Source organism: Dermacentor albipictus, chromosome 1, assembly GCF_038994185.2.
Source record: "Dermacentor albipictus isolate Rhodes 1998 colony chromosome 1, USDA_Dalb.pri_finalv2, whole genome shotgun sequence".
Classification (NCBI taxonomy): Eukaryota; Metazoa; Arthropoda; class Arachnida; order Ixodida; family Ixodidae; genus Dermacentor; species Dermacentor albipictus.
Genome location: NC_091821.1, coordinates 60,286,186 through 60,305,030, shown reverse-complemented (window position 1 = coordinate 60,305,030; position 18,845 = coordinate 60,286,186). Strand labels below are relative to the sequence as shown.

Sequence of the window (18,845 nt, the reverse complement as noted above, 5' to 3'; positions counted from 1 at the left end):
TCGGGGAGCGGGAAGGCGTCTTCTTACCTTTTGGTTAGCCCTGCGTCTTTTTGTGTCAGCTCGGAGAGCGGGGGGGGGGGGGGGGGGCTCCTTCTTGCCTTTTTGGTTTGCCCTACATCGTTTTGTGTTAGCTCGGGGAAAAGCGTGTCGTCGATTTGGAGAAGATGGCAGTCATGTCGATGTGGGGATGCCCGCCTGAACACCTCTCACACGCGACAGGTCGATCATAACAACACCCCTACGGAATTCGTCATAGCACAATCAGTCACTTCGGTGGCCGGAAGTTGAATCCGTAGACGAAGGAGTTGAGAACAATTCCACTTCGCGGTATGTTGACTTTTTTGTGATACCTTGACGCAGGCACGTACCCAGGGGGGGGGGGGCGGGGGGGCCTGGCCCCCCCCCCCGAAATCAAGTGGCATACCTTCCCCCCCTCCCCACCCATGCCACCATTCCCCACACATTCCTAAAGCGCCGCCAGACTTGGCAGCTGTTCATCGGTCAGCATTATGCTGCCTTTTTCACTGCTTTTAGATGGCGGTAGTTATCGGCATCTCTTGTAATGTGAAGGACGGATTCCGCACCCGCGCGATTAACTCGAGATGCGTTCATTTGTCACCATCTATTCAACCGTCACGCGCATAGCTGTTGCTTTGGTTAGTTCAACCTTCTTTGTTTAGGCTGATCCTGGGGCCAGTAGAGGGATGCGGCTGTTAAGCTGGAACCGCATGGCGCGTTTTTCGCGAGCGAAAAACGCGACGGGCGGCAAACGCCCGCGTTGCCGCCGACGCGCGAGCACCCGTACGAAAAAAAAGGAGCGGCGCTTTCGCGCCGCCTTTTCCGGGTTGCCAGACAACATAACTCTCAACGACATGTATTGTCTCTGTTACCGCATATATAATATGCCCTTAAACTTACAGAACACTACAATAAAAATAATCTGAGTGTAATTAGACAGCGACATTTCTTTCCGAGGTGTATTTATCAAGCTTCATTTCAAGCTCCAATATTGTGTGCGAAACTGCGACTATGTACCTTCCGTATGCTGAGAAGCCGCTGCTTGTTTACAACTTCACATATAAAAAGGAGGGTCGGCCGCTTACTACCGAGCAGAAGAGGCGACTGCTACTATTAAGGGGGATGCTGATACTGAAGCAAGAAAAAATGCGGGTCAGTAGGTACATGTGGGTGCGGGCTGCCTGGTTGAGAAGAGAGCGAGCACCATACACTGGTATTATTAGCAAATTGTCTTGCCAGTATTAGCGATGAGACGCGACGATTCTCCACTTTGGTTATTAGGGCCTCGTTGAAGGTTCCTTGTTCATTTTAGGAGAACACGATGCGCGAACGAAATCACGGTAGCACATGTTTTCCTTGACGCGCACGCCAGTTCTGCCGAGAAAAAAAAAAAAAAGTTCCGCCAAGGAGGTTCCGTCGAGATGCGCAGAGACTAGGGCCATCTGGTGGCAAAAAAATAACCAAAATGTCATGTGACCAAATTCCACGTGACTTACCTGAACTCTGATTGGTGGACGGGCGCGCGCGACGCGTTTTTTTCTACTCCGAGCAGCAACACGCGGCGGCGCGATTTCGTGATGGATCCTGCTGGGCACGCGTCAAAATGACGCGCGCGTCCCACCATCCGCGCGTCAATCGCGCCTGAAATCGCGCCATGCGGTTCCGCCTTCACTCAGCTGGTCTGTGCTCTCATGGGACGAGTTGCGGCCGGAGAAAACGCCAGTTGCGTTTAACTTATCCCTTTCCTTCATTATTTCCTTGAGTTGCGGCTCACCGCGACGCTGGCAGATGCCCGGAACCATATACGCATGATATGGGATAGATAAGGTAGGAAATAAAATAATGTGAAAGAGCGTCCATCGTGAAACCCTGCAATAACCCTTAAACCCATAAGCATGATGACTGTCGCCCGTTACCTCGTCTATTTTTCCCTAACTGTATAGCACTTTTCGTGCAAAATTGGCAACTGGAAACAAAAATCGCAAGGAGTTGAGAAATTAAGCGATCTACTAAGGGAGAGAGCCGAGGCAACAACCAAACTGCAAGCAAAAGCGAATAATAAAAACGTTAACCGTTGTTTATGAGAATATTTATGGATCAACATCTTTTTATTTAAAAAGGAAGTAGAGAAAACGCCGCCGGAAGTGGAGAACAATTACTTGTTTTGAATGACGATTCTACAGTTATCGGTCGAACCGCCTCACGTAGCCACTTCTCTGCTGTGCTTATGTGGGTGTTTTTCTAACCTTCCGCGGTGAGCGCAGTACGTCTAGAATCGCAGAGTCCTGCGCTCTACGCGGTTGTATGGGACTGGCGGCCGCACATCGTTACGCAATTCGCGGAACTGTAAAAACTGATCAACAACGACAAAATAACTGATATTCGAAACTATAACATGAGAAAGACTGAAGAAGCCGTAAAAAATGAACGCAGCCTGAAATCAGTAAAAAAGAAACCTGGCATAGGACAAACCATGATGTATGCACTAAAAGATAAGAAGGATAATATCATCAGCAATCTCGAAGATATAGTAAAAGCAGTGGAAAAATTCTAAGCTGACCTGTATACAGTACCCAGGGGAGTCACGACACCTGACTTAGAAACAGTAATGAACAGGATACAGAAACTCTCCTATAACTAGCGATGAGGTCAGAAGGGCCCTGCAAGACATGAATCGATGAAGAGCGGGAGGATAAGGTGGAGTAACAGTCGATTTAATCAAAGATGGAGGAGACATAATTCGTGGAAAACTGGCGGCTCTTTATACGAAGTTTCTATCGACTGCATGGGTCCCAGAAAACTGGAAGAATGCAGACATTATACTAATCCACAAAAAAGGAGACGTTAAAGAATTGAAAAGTTATGGGACCATTAGCTTGCTCCCAGTATTATATAAAATATTTACCAAAATGATCTCCAATAGAATAAGGGCAACACTGGATTTTGTCAACCAAGGGAACAGGCTGGCTTCAGGAAGAGATACCTTACAATGGATCACATCCATGTCATCAATCAGGTGATCGCGAAATCTGCAGAGTACAATTAGCCTCTCTATGTGGCTTATATAGATTACAAAAAGGCATTTGATTCGGTAGAGATACCAGCAATCCTAGAGGCACCACGTAATCAAGGAGTACAGAACGCTCACGTAAAAAGCTTGGAAAATATTGTTACATGCGCGTGGTATTTGTTTGTTTGAACGAGGCACGTAGGCACCATCACTCCAGAAAAGAGGAGGAAGAACGAACTGGGCTCGCGCTGTGAATCTAACCGGTCAGCGCTGCAACCATTGTTGTGAATATAATCTGTAAATAGTTTCTCGGCTTACTGACTCGTCCTTCGCGTAAGAATATCTACAGAGGTTCTACAGCTACCTTAATTCTACACAAGAAAAGGAGGGAGATACCTATAGAGAAAGGGGTCAGACAGGGAGACACAATTTCTCCAAAGCTATTCACTGCGTGCTTAGAAGAATTCAAGCTATTAAAATGTGAAGGCTTAGGAGTAAAGATCGACAGCAAATATCTCAGCAACTTTCGGTTTGCCGATGACATTGTTCTATTCAACAACAATGCAGACGAGTTACAACAAATGATTGGAGACCTCAACAGAGAGAGTGTGAGAGTGGAGTTGAATATTAATATGCAGAAGATGATGATAATGATAAATAGCCGGGCAAAGGAACAAGAGATCAGGATCGCCAGTCGGCCACTAGAGACTGTGAAGGAGTACGTTTACCTAGGTCAATTAATCACAGGGAACCCTGATCATGAGAAGGAAATTCACAGAATAATAAAAATAGGTTGGGTCGCATACAGCAGACATTGCCAGCTCCTGACTGGAAGCTTACCATTATTATTGAAAAGTAAGGTGTGCAATCTGTGCATTTTGCCAGTGCGAAATGCCCAGTGCCAGTGCATTTCTCAGTGCATTTCGCCAGTGCATATGGGGCAGAGACTTGAGAGCAAGTTAAGGACCGCGCTAAGAGCGATCGAACGAAGATTGCTAGGCATAACGTTAAGAGAGAAAGAGAGCGGTTTGGATCAGAGAGCGAACGGGTATAGACGATATTCTAATTGACATCAAGAGGAAGAAATGTAGCTGGGCAGGTCATGTAATGGGCCGGTTAAATAACCGTTGGACCATCAGGGTTACAGAATGGGTACCAAGAGAAGGGAAACGCAATCGAGGACGACAAAACACTAGGTGGAGCGATGAAATGAGTGAATTCGCGGGCGCTAGTTGGAATCGGTTGGCGCAGGACAGGGGTAATTGGAGACCGCAGGGAGGCCTTCGTCCTGCAGTGGACATAAAACAAGCTGATGATGATGATGATGATGATGATGATGATGATGATGGAGGTGGTGGCCCCCCCCCCCCCCGAAAAAAAAAATCCTGGGTACGTGCCTGCCTTGACGGGTTGCGTGATACCTTGATGTGACCATTTTCACGCGAACCTTGAAGTCCTCCCATACTTCTTTCTCCTCCGGGTACACTCTCATTACTCAAGAGGTTTTTAATCTCACGCTTTACATCGTTTACAAATCGGTCATTACTCAGGTGTTTTTCGTTAAATTTCCAAAGTGCCCAGTCGAACCGCGGCTTCTTTGGCTTGGCACCGAGTGGAAACCACACCATACTAGGATCGATAAAGGACACTTGCTGCACAACACAGTTATCGCAGAGAGGCACAAGATCTAAGGAGACGTAAGCCCTCTCAAATCATGCTTGGCTATCCCGCTGATAGCGTGTAAATTGCGGCTGCAAAGTACTGGCCAAAAGGCGACCAACGTATTCTAGGTTGTAATTGTTTACTAAACTGTTCAAAATCACTGCACTTTTGTCCCGAGGGAAAGTACGCCTAGCATTAGCTTCTGCATAACACACACATTTAAAGTCGCCTTGAAAGATTATGTGCTTCTCATAACGAAGGTACTCTTCTAGATTCGAGAAAAAATGACATCTTTCATTGATTTCATTTGGCGCATACACACATATAAACCTCCATTGTGATCCGTTAAAAGAAAAATGAAGAATTATACATAACCCGCTTTCGCTCACAGTAACAATCTCTTCGCTTATACCAATACCCTTTCGAACCAAGACAGCGCATCCACCAGATGTGCCAACAGCGTGACATGTGCATATGTTATAATATGTTCTGAAAAGTATTACCATTTTGTTTGTTAGCTCCACGCTTTCAATTTTCGTCTCTTGTACGGCTATATTATCGAGTTCATTTTCAATGCATAGTAGGCTGAGCTGGTACTGCCTCCGCCTTGCTGTGAGGCCACGTACATCAATAGTAGCAACTCTTATTCCCCTCTCCAAATCCATTGGTAATAAGCGGAAAAGGTAATCAGAAACTAAAAACGTATATAATCACACGTAGCACTTCTAATTCAATTTATAGTTATATCTACGAGTGCTAACGGACAGAGCGGCTGGTTCGCGAAACAATTAACTGCAGTGCGCATGAATACCTTCCTTGAGCAGCAGCTGACTTCCCCGACCCTTCAGCAGTGATGAGTACTGGCGAGCTCGCGTCTGAATGCCTTTGCAGGCACAATTCCATTCAGCTACTCAGGTCTCTGCGCCGCCGGTCCTTTGTCTGGCGGGATATTCGGCGTCGGCGGTATTGACGGCCGGCGCATTACCACCGACTTCGGCGGTGGTTCCTAGCTGTTCGGTGCACCAGTTTTCCCGCCGTCATGTGTTGACTCCTCGTGTGTCCTATTCCCGGCCAGCACACCAGCATTGGTAACGTCCATTGCTTCTTTATCAGCTGATGCTATAGTCAAGATGCCAAGCGTTTCTTTAGTCGCGGTATCCTGCTTATGTACGTCGACGGCCGAGTCCTTGCTCACATGTCGCGTAGGCGTTCCTGGACACCCACCGCACCGGCAATCGTTTGCGTCTGCGGTTTCAGTGGTTGTGTCGCTGCAGCCTTCGCCTCGTTGGTGCTTCCGAGAGAGCCTTCCTTATCATCCCCATCATCCATAAGAAGTTCACCGCTTTCGTTTGCAGCCGTTGGCCCCGTGACGTTTGCGTATGCCCTCACGCACTGCGACTAGTCATAACCATGACGACGACAACGTGCGTAGCGCGAGACGCGGCAGTCGCGCCGGATGTCTCCTGTGCTGCGGTAACGAAGGCAGAGCGGTGCTCTTCCAGCAATCACCACGAGAGCTTCCTCATCGGCTAATTGTAACAGATGAGGCACGTCGTGCGTCCACAGGCTTTTCGTTGGCATCAGGGTGACCAGGCTCGTCGAAGAACATTTATCTTGCAGGCCATGCAACTGACACCGCTCTCTCGCCACGTCTCTGACTCGGCCGTAAGGCGCCAGGGATTCACGAATGTCCGACACGTTATAGAGCATCCAATGTAGCTTGAGGGGCATCGCTTGATTTCCATGGTCGATGACGATGCATGGTCTGTCCTTAATCTTCAAGTCCTTTGCCCGTAGCAATTTTTGCACTCGGTCGCCACTTTTGGAAGTCATGGCCCACACGTGGCTCATTCGATGCGCCCCTAGGGCGACAAAGTCAGGCAGCAGCTTCATGCTTCACGGCGTGTCACGGATGTTTTGCGCCCGGTATGGCCCTGCCCGCACATAAGCATGCATAAATAAAGTATTTGTAACAAGTCGCCTTGTTGTTAGTTGAGGCAGTGGCAGCTGATAGTCTGAATCCTCGTTGACAAAAACCTGGAACCGTGTCCCTGCTGGGCCGCTGATGCCGCTCCGACAGAGCTCATGCCAGCCACGTCCATACACTGTGGTGGCCGGAAGTGAAATCACCCTAAACAAACAAGCTGACAATAGATCAGCTTCACGGCGTATTTACACCTTCATGATATCTTGACGGGCTGGAGAAAAAGGAGAAGACAAAATCTACGTATATCCGGCTTTGGTCACATTCGGGTTTACAGCGAAAATAAACAAAAGCTGCGCGCACGTCTAAGATTTGAACCAGGGACATCTCTCACCCCAAGCGAGAATCATAACCCTAGACCAACGAGCCGACAACTGTTCACGTTCGCGGCGCGTGTACACCTTCGTCATATCTTGACGGGCTGCAGAAAAAGAAGAGGACACCGACTACTAATATCCAGGCATGGGTAACAACACTCGGGCTGAGAGCGAAAAAAAATAGAGGCCTCGTCCGGTATTTGAACCCGGGACCTCTCGCACCCTAAGCGAGAATCATACCCCTAGACCAACGAGCGTTTTTTTTCTTCATTGCCGGAGGTTTCATCAAGCTAACACAAAGGGCATCATTTCTTGAAATTTAGGTAAGCGATACATAAATATACACTAACACACATTCAACTTTGTGCGCATGCATATTGTGCGGTCAGTCACATCGTGGCTGGCCATGTCAAGTTTAAAATTCCTTTAATGTAGCGAGGGGCTCAATCCTCGCCAGCCAATCCGGAGGACATTCTTGTTCTTTAATTACATCAATGAACTTGGAAATAGCTTCCCGGAAGAGCAGCCGCGCAGGCCGGCTGTCAGGCTCACAAAAGAAACCGGCCATTCGAGCCCTCCATAAACAGTGGAGGCCCATTAGCATAATTAAGTCCAATGGCATGCCGTCCTCATTTTCTACCGTCAAAAATCTAATACCTAATGGGCTTAAAGGCAATTCTTTCTGTAGTGTTCTTTGAAGAACGTTCCAAAAGAAAACTTCTGCCCAACAATGCAAAAAAAACATGGTCAATTGTTTCTAATTGTTTACATATAAGGCAGTTTGCTCCCCATGGTAAATAAAAATCCTTCTCTAGTAAAAAGGCCCGTACCGGCAAAGTTAGACCAACGAGCCGACAACTGTTCACGTTCGCGGCGCGTGTACACCTTCGTCATATCTTGACGGGCTGGAGAAAAAGAAGAGGACAACGACTACTAATATCCAGGCATGGGTAACAACACTCGGGCTGAGGGCGAAAAAAAAATAGAGGGCTCGTCCGGGATTTGAACCCGGGACCTCTCGCACCCTAAGCGAGAATCATACCCCTAGACCAACGAGCCGACAACTGTTCACGTTCGCGGAGCGTGTACACCTTCGTCATATCTTGACGGGCTGCAGAAAAAGAAGAGGACGACGACTACTAATATCCAGGCATGGGTAACAACACCCGGGCTGAGAGGAAAAAAAAAAAATAGAGGGCTCGTCCGGGATTTGAAATCGGGACCTCTCGCACCCTAAGCGAGAATCATACCCCTAGACCAACGAGCCTTTTTTTTTCTTTATTACCGGTTTCGCAACAACAATACACTTACAACACATGAAAAGTCAAGACAGGGTTACAATATACTTTGTCAACACAATGAGCGAAAAGCCCTCAGTCATGTTGTGACTGACGTTGTCACTTAAAATTCCCTTAGTGTGACGAAGGGTTCTACCCTGGCTACCCAGAGAGAAAGACATTCTTTTGTTTTTTCAACTTCTAATAACCGAGCAATGCTCTCTCGAAAGTACAGCCTTGCTGGTCTTCCGTCCGGTTCACAGTAGAAGCCAACCATTCGTGAGCGCCATATACTGTGCAGGCCTGTCAGCATGATTAGATCGAAAGGTACTCCTTCATTGTCTATGGCAAGGTACCTAATTCCATGCGTGTCTAGTGGGAATTCTTTTTTGATTGTCCTCTGCAACACATCCCAGAAGAACACCGCTTCCCAACAGTGAAAGAAAACGTGGTCGATCGTTTACGGTTTTTTGCAAATAATGCAGTGAGACCCCCATGGCATATAAAACCCACGCTCCTCTAAGAAGGTTCTTACAGGGAGAGTTCCGGTATGCAGTTTGAAAAAGAAAGTTTTTGCACTTGGTGCTACTTGCATTCTTTTAACCCGTTTGAGTACGTTCTGACTCAGGCCTGCACTGTATATCGCCCTGTACAACGGTATTGGTAACACTATATCACATAAGTCTTTATACAGTTTCCTCTTTTTAACAGAATGTAAGTAATCATTAGAAAAACGCGCACTCAAAAATCGCACACTCGCCACTACTTCCCGAAAAAAACTTGTGCCGTCCCCGTCAGGACTTCCGTGCTAATAACATATTCAGGTAGCAGTCGCCCTAATCTGGCCTGGCACACCGTTTGCAGAAATGGGTCGCTGACCTCGCGAAAAAAGAAAAATCTATAAACTAATTGTTTGAGAAAAAGGTGTGCCAGTCCAAGTCCCCCACACTTTACACTCCTGAACAAATTTGTACGACTGCACCTTTCCCGCGTAGATCCCCACACAAAGATCGCAAAAACCCTATGAAGTTTCTGCACATTTACCCTAGAACAGTGCATCACTTGTATCACATACCATAGTTTAGCCACAAAAAACATGTTACACACGGTCGCCCTCGCAAACATGGAGAGATAATTCGCCCTCCAAGCATTCGCCTTTTCGGTAAGAGTTCTGCTTGTTGCTGCCAGTAGTCATTATTATTTTTGTAGACCTCAAGTGGGACACCAAGGTATTTCACAGGCATTTTCTGCCATACAACATTGGCAAAAATGCCCGGGGTGAACGGCCACACGCCGTGCCAAAACCCCAGAGACTTTCCCCAGTTTACTCGGCTTCCTGTAACCTCGCTGAAAAATTTAACACTTTGAATGGTTTCTTCAATGCCTTCGTTGTCAATACAACATAACGCCACATCATTGGCATATGCAAGCAGTTTTACCTCTGAAGATTGTAAGCGACAACCACGGATAGAATTACTTTCAATTATTGACAAACATAAGGTTTCAATATATATACAAAACAACAGTGGACTGACGGCACAGCCCTGACGCATGGAACGCTGAACTTTTATGGGGGCCCCCAATGCCTTGTTAATAATTAGTCTGGTAGAGCAGTTCCGATACGCCAGAGCTACACCGTCCGCGATGACGGATCCGACATTAATGTGTTCCAACATTGCAAACAAAATAGCATGCGCTACGCAATCAAATGCCTTCTCCAGATCCAGCTGAAGTATGGCCACACACGCTTCAAGAGTGTCACAACACTCACGAACTGAGCGCATCTTGTGAATATTCGTCGCTATAGTGCGACCCTTAATTCCACACGTTTGGTGTGGTCCGACTATGTCTTTAACAACCGACTGAAGTCTAGCTGCTAAGACTTTCATTAGTATCTTATAGTCTACATTTGTGAGTGCTATCGGTGTGTATGATGTTACACTTTTCAACTTATCTACATCCTCTGTCTTCGGAATCAACACCGTGTGTGATTGACCGAAAGATGGCGGTAACGCCTTACCATCGTACGCTTCGTTAAAAATTGCTACAAGTACCGCTGACAATTCCTTTTTAAACCGCTTGTACCACAGAGCGCAAAGCCCATCAGGGCCAGGTGACTTGCCAGGATTCAAATTGTCAATGGCGCGTTCCACTTCAAAAACAGTTATCGGCGTTTCTAATGCCACTTTTCTTTCTTCAGTCAGTTGAGGCATTCTTTTCAAGAAGTTCGTCTTAAACCGTTCTAGGTCCGCCTGCCTAAATGCGAACAGATTTTCGTAGTGTTCAAAAAACGCACGTGCGATACTATCATTATCTGTAACTTCGTTACCACCCACATCGATCACGTCAATATGATTTCGTCGAGCGTGCGATTTTTCCAGTCCGAGCGCCCTTTTTGTGGGCGCCTCCCCTATCGCAAAGGATTCGGCTCGAGCACGAACAATCGCTCCGCGATAGCGTTCCTCATCATGCAGTTCAAGTTTCTGTTTAATATTCCGTATGTCGCTTTTGTATGCTCCCGGTTCTTGGCACTCCAGTTCCGTCAGCTTTTCCAAGATTATTCGCAGTTCGTTCTCTTTCTTTTTTGTTTCATGCATTATTGCGGCGGAACGATCGATGGCTTTCATTTTAATGCACTGTTTAAACTCTTCCCATCGATCTTTTAATTCACGCTTGCCGCTCATTAGAATTTTTGTGATGCAGTCCGATACATATTCTCCGAAACGTTCGTCAGTAGTTAAGTTTGAATTCATTTTCCACAGCTCCCAAGAGAAGCTGCCGCCTTTTCCCTTCCTTCCTATGTCGCATTTAACCAGACAATGATCAGTGAAGAAAATGGGATATACACTGTAACTATTACACATTGGTATTGCTTGAAGCGACAAGTAAATACGATCTAAGCGCGCATGGCTATTTCCTTGGAAGTGCGTGAAACGCACATCTCGCGTCCCTATCATACATTCAGCCACATCCACTAATTCGTATTCAGTAATTATCTCGTTCAAAACATCCCTACTTTTATCGCTCCTTAATGCTCTATTAGAGCGATCTCGGGCACTGAGAACACAATTAAAATCGCCTAACAGCACCATCTGCTTTTCGGAAGATATATACTCTTTTAACATGAAAAAAAAAACAAAGCCCGTTCCTCCAACGCATTTGGTGAATAAATACATGCAACCCGCCATTCAATTCAATGCAAAGCAAAATCACAGAAAACTAATCTACCGGATGGACATGAATAAAAACCTTGCACCGTTACACCGGGTAATTTTCTAACAAACAGCACACAGCCCGCCGACGTCCCTAAGGCGTGGCTCACTACCGCGTAGTACCTTGGCGTAAACCGCTGCACCATGCTGCGGGTCTCTTCATCACCATCTACTTTTGTCTCTTGCACGGCTAACACGTCAAGGTCATAGTCCACCAGCAGCCTACACAATTGGCTCTGCTTTCGCTTGGCGGCCAGACCTCGAACGTTTAGCGTGGCCAATCTAAGCGACGGGTTGGGAGCCATGATTATAGGTCTAGTGAAAAGATTTGGCCCGGAGCATGGTGTTTACCTTTTGCGCCTAGCACACCGCTAGACACCCCCGGAGCCACCCGGTGGACCGGTACCACTGGAGAGCGGTGGCAGCTTCTTCTCGGACTTCTTGTCTGCGTTAGCGGTGTTCGGTCGTGGCTTGTAGCTGCTGCGCCTGCCCGTTGGCGTCTTCGAAGGCGGCCCGTCTTCCCCTCTTCCTTGGTTCGCTGCCCTGCTGTCCGTAGCCTTCTCAAGAGGCCGTTTGACCGAGGCTCCGACATTGCTGCTCGTAGGGTCACTCTTCGCCGACTGGTCCTCAGCTGTCTCCATTTGCTCGCTGGCTTCCGTTAGGCTGCTCTTGCTTTCTTCCTTGGTCTCTTCGGCTGGCTCTTTTGCCGCACCTTCCGTAGCGTTTTCCCTGTCCGGTGGTGTCCCCGCGCACGCATCAGGTGCAAGCACACCGCCTACAGCACATGGGGTTGCCTGGTCTCCTGCCCCTTTCGCCGCGTCTTCGGCCTCGGCCGCATCCATCACCAACCTTGCCGTGTCGTCGCCTTCGGCTGGCCCAGTCATAGAGTCATGTACGTACACACTGGTCCTCGGCGTGTCCAAACCGACGGCATTGCGAGCACCGGGGAACCTTGCAGTCTCGTCGTACGTGACCGGTGCCTTGACAGCGCAAGCACTGCATTGGCCTGCCAGGAACGACGACTAGGGCCAGCTCACCGGCGACCCTAATTTGGTGCGGAAGATCTTCCACCTTCACGCCGCTGTTGAGCTTGAGCAAGACGGACCGTGTAGTCGTCCCCTTGTCGTTGATACCCTGAACTCGCCATCGCTCTCGGGTAACTTGTACGGCTTTACCGAAAGCCGCCAACGCCGTTCTTACATCCTCATCGGCCACACCATGTATTAACCAATGAAGACGCAGCCGCACCTGCTGGTCTTGAGGGTCGACCACGATACAGCGCCGCCCCTCTACCTTCAGCTCCTTGACTTCCAGCATCCTTTTCGTGGCGTCCGCGGTGTTCATGGTCACAGCCCAGACGTGGTTAATCTGGTAGGCCCCCAGGGCCAGCACTTCCGGCAACAATCCTGTTAGGCCTAGAGCGTCTCAGAAATCTTCTACTTTGTAGGGTCTAGCTCGCACGTCGCCGTGCAAAAACACGGTGTTTAGCACGACGCGCCCCTTTGGCAGTGGAGGCAAAATAATCTGATAGTCTGCGTCGTCTTCGGTGTTCCACCTGTTTCCGCGGCCAACAAAAGCCGCTGTCGCCGCTCCACTGGAGCTCATGATTCGCCGTCCGTCACGCTCGGTGGCCGGAAGTAGAATGACCCTAGACCAACGAGCCGACAACTATTCACGTTCGCGGCGCATGTGCACCTTCGTCATATCTTGACGGGCTGCAGAAAAAGAAGAGGACAACGACTGCTAATATCCAGGCATGGGTAACAACACTCGGGCTGAGAGTGCAAAAAAAAATAGTGGGCTCGTCCGGGATTTGAAGCCGGGACCTCTCGCACCCTAAGCGAGAATCATACCCCTAGACCAACGAGCCGACAACTGTTCACGTTCGCGGCGCGTGTACACCTTCGTCATATCTTGACGGGCTGCAGAAAAAGAAGAGGACAACGACTACTAATATCCAGGCATGGGTAACAACACTCGGGCTGAGAGCGAAAAAAATAGAGGCCTCGTCCGGTATTTGAACCCGGGACCTCTCGCACCCTAAGCGAGAATCATACCCCTAGACCAACGAGCCGACAACTGTTCACGTTCGCGGCGCGTGTACACCTTCGTCATATCTTGACGGGCGGCAGAAAAAGAAGAGGACAACGACTACTAATATCCAGGCATGGGTAACAACACTCGGGCTGAGAGCGCGAAAAAAATAGTGGGCTCGTCCGGGATTTGAACCCGGGGCCTCTCGCACCCTAAGCGAGAATCATACCCCTAGACCAACGAGCCGAGAACTCATCACGTTCGCGGCGCGTGTAAACCTTCATAATATCTTGACGGGCTGCAGAAAAAGAAGAGGACAACGACTACGAATATCCAGGCATGGGTAACAACACCCGGGCTGAGAGCAAAAAAAAAAAAAATAGAGGGCTCGTCCGGGATTTGAACCCGGGACCTCTCGCACCCTAAGCGAGAATCATACCCCTAGACCAACGAGCCTCTTTTTTTCTTTTTTTTTCTTTATTGCCTGATTTTTGGTACATAACTATTTACAAGAGGAGACAATCACCGTAACAAAAACCAAAGTAGAACATACATTTGCTGTTGTGCACGTATTCAACCAGTATTGTACTGGCTGAGTGTAATCAAAATTCACGCAAATTAACCAACGGCTCTACTCTTGGGAGCCACTCGGGTGGTTGCTCTGTCGCCTTATGGAGAGCGACAAACCAGTGCATCTGTTCCCTGAAATACATTCGTGCAGGCCGCGCATCTTTATCAACATGGTATCCCGCCATTCTCGCGCGCCAAATACAGTGGAGGCCCAAGAGGATAATTAGGTCAAAAGGCACCCCGTCCTCGTTATCTATGCTTAAGTAACGAATGCCATACGCATCTAGTGGAAAGTCTTTCTTTAGTGTCCTCTGCAATACATCCCAGAAGAACACGCCCCCCCAACAGTTTAAAAAGACATGATCTATTGTCTCTGGCTGCTTGCAAATTAAACAGTGTGTTCCCCACGGTAAATACACTCCCTTTGCCTCCAAAAACTTCTTAACTGGTAATGTTCCCGTGTGTAATTTAAAGAAGAAGGTCTTTGTTCCTGGCGGGACCTGCATTTTAACGCGATAGCGTTAAGGAGCTCGTGTCGCAGAAAAGCCGGTGTCGTCGGCGTCGGTGTCGGCGTTTGCGGCGTTGACCGTGAGCGATAAATCACGGCAGGCGCTTCATAAATAAAAAGCAACTTCCAAGATTGGCCCGGTGGGAATCGAACCAGGGTCTCCGGAGTGTGAGACGGAGACGCTACCACTCAGCCACGAGTTTTTTTTTTTTATTGCCTCGCTTTTCACAGAGTTTACGAGATCAGAAGAACAGATTAACAAGATAATAGTACCGAGAACCGTCAGCTGTTTGCTGACTACAAGCCATCAGTATTTCGGCATCTGCAACAACATTTCTAATCTTGGAACCCATTCTGGTACATACGACTGCACCTTCTGCACTTCGACAAAATGGGACACAGATTCGCAAAAATATTCGCGAACCGGTCTAGCGTCAGTATCCGCATTGTGTACAGCAGTCCGAGTTCGCCATATACTGTGCAGGCCCAGGAGCATAACCAGATCGAAAGGCATACCATCGTCGTTTTCGACCGTGAGATAACGGATTCCGTGCGGACTTAATGGCAACTCTTTTTTCAAGGTTCTTTGTAAGATGTCCCAGAAGAACACTCCACCCCAGCAATCTAAAAACACATGCTCAATTGTCTCTGGTTTTTTGCATAACAAACAATGAGTACCCCACGGAACAAATAAACCCCTTTCTTCTAACCATGTTTTAACAGGTAAGGTTCCTGTGTGCAGATTAAAAAAAAAGGTTTTAACCCCTGGCGCAACTAGCATTTTTTTAACGCGTTTCAAAACATCTTTTCCTTTGCCTGCACAGTATAATTCACGGTACAATGGCACAGGAAATAACACATCCACAAGGTCCTTGTACAGTTTTTTGCGTGACACATCTGTCAAATATTGCAAAGAAAAACGCACCGATAAGAAGCGGAAAGATGACACCACTTCTTTTAGATATCCACGTACTGGTCCTTGCTGACACACCGAAGACACAACAAACTCTGGTAGCACTTTACCCAGCCTCAGTTGAATCATAGTTCTGAGAAAGGTATGGTCTACATCTCTGAGAAAAACAAATCGACTGACGAGTTGTCTCACATACAGATGCACCAAACCAAGCCCACCATCACTCACTCTTTTAAACAGATTTGTTCGGCTCGTTTTTTCCCATAGAGAGCTCCAGATAAAGACCGCGAACACTCTGTGCATTTTTTGTACATTTAACCTGCTGCAATGCAAAACTTGCATTACATACCATAGCTTGCTTACAAGAAATAGGTTGCACGTCGTGGCCCGTGCGAAAATCGACTTATCCCATCCTTTCCACTTCTGGCATGGTTCTGGTTCTGGCATGGGGAATGGGACGTCGCACCAAGGATGTTTTTGAACATTAAATGGCAAGAAACACCGACAAAATACTTAGGAGTACCCCTACAGTACTACTCTGACAATGAGCCTTATTGGAAAAAACAAACAGAGGTGTTACGTGAAAATGCTCAGCCACGAGTTCGATGCTTCCAAGCGGTGCAAACGCGCCTCTAGTGAATGCGGTGTTGCCTTCGAAACGAGCCGTGGTAAGTTCTACTGCGGTGTATATCGGTAATTATGAACATGTAACGTACAGAAGTCACAATTACACGAGTTGCGAAGTGCGTTTCCGCTGCATTTCTTCTGCGCTTTCCGCACACGCAGAGCCATCTCGCGGCAAACACAGAAGACCCCCTCCTCTCAATGTACGGCGCTGCCCCGACAGGAGGCGCGCCGCGCGCGCATTGGGACCGCTGCCAGGCGCGTCGCGGGACTCCCTCTCCCCTGACGACGCTTCGCCGTGCTCCCGGTTTAGATCACTATCTATGGGGCTCTTGCATTGCCCAGGGGGCGCTGCGAAAAAGGTGCTAAAAAGCGCCCTCTGCGCTAAAATGGGTCGTACCAAGCTCGGTCGTCTGCTTCGGAAAGCACGTTTACACTATGGACCCGCCACTTTCGGTTGTGTTGTTTCACGGCCTGCAGCGAATATCGGGCGCCGAAGATTTTTTCAGGGGTGGCACGCTGCGTAAAGGCAAGAAATTATGCAGTGCCGAATACGTGTACGCCGTTCAAGAATTGGGCGGCGAAGTTTTAGCACCGTGTCAATCGCAAGTGAAGCGAGTCGCGTACGAAGTGGAACTTCAGGTAAGGTTTGCACGCTAGCTGCTAGATTCAGGCGCACTAACGCGAGGAAATGCTTGCTATAAATGAATCCACAGCGGCGATAAGCAGACATCATGTGTACGGAACTGCTCGAGCACACGACGGTACGCGCCGCGATGTACGAACTGCTCGAGCGCACGATCGTACGCGCCGCGACGGCAGCGGTCTTTCGACATGCCGCGAAACGGCGGGCCTCCTGCAATCTTTGTTGACTGCATGCCGCTAAACAAGTAGTTATGCCTGCGTTGTAGTAGCGGCCATCTGTCCTTTTTAGTAACTGGTAATAACTGATGCAATGCATATGAGCTCGCACGTACGTGCGAATCGCGCTGCAGCGCGAGCTCGTACGCCGCTCGCTTGATGTAGGTTTTAATGACAGCGCTCGAACATCGATGTGCTGCAATCAATACTGCCTTGCTGCGTTGCCTCAACGTGCTGGCTTGAGATCAAGGATGAGCGCATTTAACTCTCTTAACCTGTGCTGCTCGTAGTGGAGTAGTGAATTGTCATCGAATGAGCCCGACCATTTGTGCTCATTTGCACACGCCTGGTCACTTCACCACTTCGCATCGGTCGAATTGTTAATTGTCGCTGTGGCCGGGTCTCGAATCGTGAATTACCAGCCATGCCTGCTGCTATGTCGGTCTGCTGTCGGGACTGTAGGTGCAAAAGACCGAACATTAGAACGCAAATAATCAAGCAAGCTTCAAGACAGGCGAAGCAGTCAGCATGGCGCGAAGTTTCGCTTACTCAGCGCGACGAACTGCAGCTATGCAGCGCGCCCGACGCTCCACTTCGTGAGGCCTTGAAGGAAAGCGGCAGAATATGATGTTGGGATTCAGGCCTTCTTGTTCATGGCAGCACACGAGGCAGAAGTAATGACGGTGACGCCTTCTCGAGGCTGGGCTAGGTCTCTCCGGATCGGCGCCACCGATTCCGTCTGCTCCCAGCATTGCGTCCCACGGCACACGGAGAGCCCGTTTTCGTTAAACTATAGGCTGCGGCGAGCTCGCAGCGTGGTCGGCATGGTCTGCGAGAAGTGATGAGCCTTTTTGCACTCGCAACAAGGCAGAAAAAAGTGCGAATCGACGCAAAACTCGGCCTAGAAACGTGCTTCGCCACAGCCAGGGCTCAATACGACCCAAGCTGGTACGACCCAGATGTCGTTTCGCGCGCCGCCACCAGGCGCCGCTACTATACCTCAAACTCCAGCGCAAGACGCCCATCTCTCTGCCCGTGCCGATCACGACGTTTGGCTGGCGTAGATCGTTTCCCCTCCGAGACACCGAGTTCTTTGGTTCGTTCCGTTCGCTCAGGCGCACGTTTCGTTGCCGCGCCGAACGCTGCGTTGCTCGACGCTCACCGCGTGATAGGTGGGCGCTAAGTCCGATGCGGGGCGCATCGTAAGTGATCGCTGTGCCGTAGCGCATTGTCGACCCCTTGGCGGGTCGACGGGAACGCTGTCGCGTCCCACTCTTGAAGGCGAAGCTTAAGCGTCCTCCAATTTTTTTACTCTTTTTAAAACATCGCTGCTTGGGCCTCCACCGTACAAGGACCTGTACAGTGGCACTGGGAAAAGGACGTCACACAAAGCACAATACAGTTTCTTTTTGTTCACAACGGAAAGGTAATCATTTGAGATGCGCACTGAAAGAAATCGGACACTCGATACGACCTCTTTGTAAAACCCTCGAATCCCTCCCGAAAACTCTGCGGTTGAAACCACATACTCTGGTATTTGTCTACTAAGCCTTATTTGACATACCGTGCGCAAGAAAGGGTCGGTTGAGTCCCTAAAGAACAAGAACCGGTTTACCAGTTGCCGCACAAAGAGGTGGCCCAATCCCAGCCCCCCATCTTTTACCCGGCGGAACAAGTTGGTCCGGCTACAGCGCTCCCATCCCGACGCCCAGACAAAGATGGCGAAAATCCTGTGTAGCTTCTGAACGTTGGACCGTGAACAGTGCAATACCTGCATTACGTACCAAAGCTTGCTGATAAAGAAAAGGTTACAAACGGTGGCTCTGGCAAAGATAGAAAGGTTAGTGCCCTTCCA

At 48.8% G+C, this 18,845-nt stretch overlaps 5 non-coding genes across 5 annotated transcripts; all 5 read right to left on the bottom strand.

Moving 5' to 3' along the window:
• Positions 1 to 7,978: 7,978 nt before the first annotated feature.
• TRNAP-AGG (transfer RNA proline (anticodon AGG)) lies at positions 7,979 to 8,050 on the bottom strand. The gene has a single exon. It is a non-coding gene; the product is annotated as a tRNA-Pro (tRNA).
• Positions 8,051 to 13,278: 5,228 nt separating this feature from the next.
• On the bottom strand, positions 13,279 to 13,350 carry TRNAP-AGG (transfer RNA proline (anticodon AGG)). Its single transcript has one exon. It is a non-coding gene; the product is annotated as a tRNA-Pro (tRNA).
• Positions 13,351 to 13,481: 131 nt separating this feature from the next.
• TRNAP-AGG (transfer RNA proline (anticodon AGG)) lies at positions 13,482 to 13,554 on the bottom strand. The gene has a single exon. It is a non-coding gene; the product is annotated as a tRNA-Pro (tRNA).
• Positions 13,555 to 13,688: 134 nt separating this feature from the next.
• On the bottom strand, positions 13,689 to 13,760 carry TRNAP-AGG (transfer RNA proline (anticodon AGG)). Its single transcript has one exon. It is a non-coding gene; the product is annotated as a tRNA-Pro (tRNA).
• A 138-nt stretch (positions 13,761 to 13,898) lies between these two features.
• TRNAP-AGG (transfer RNA proline (anticodon AGG)) lies at positions 13,899 to 13,970 on the bottom strand. Its single transcript has one exon. It is a non-coding gene; the product is annotated as a tRNA-Pro (tRNA).
• Between the last annotated feature and the right edge of the window lie 4,875 nt (positions 13,971 to 18,845).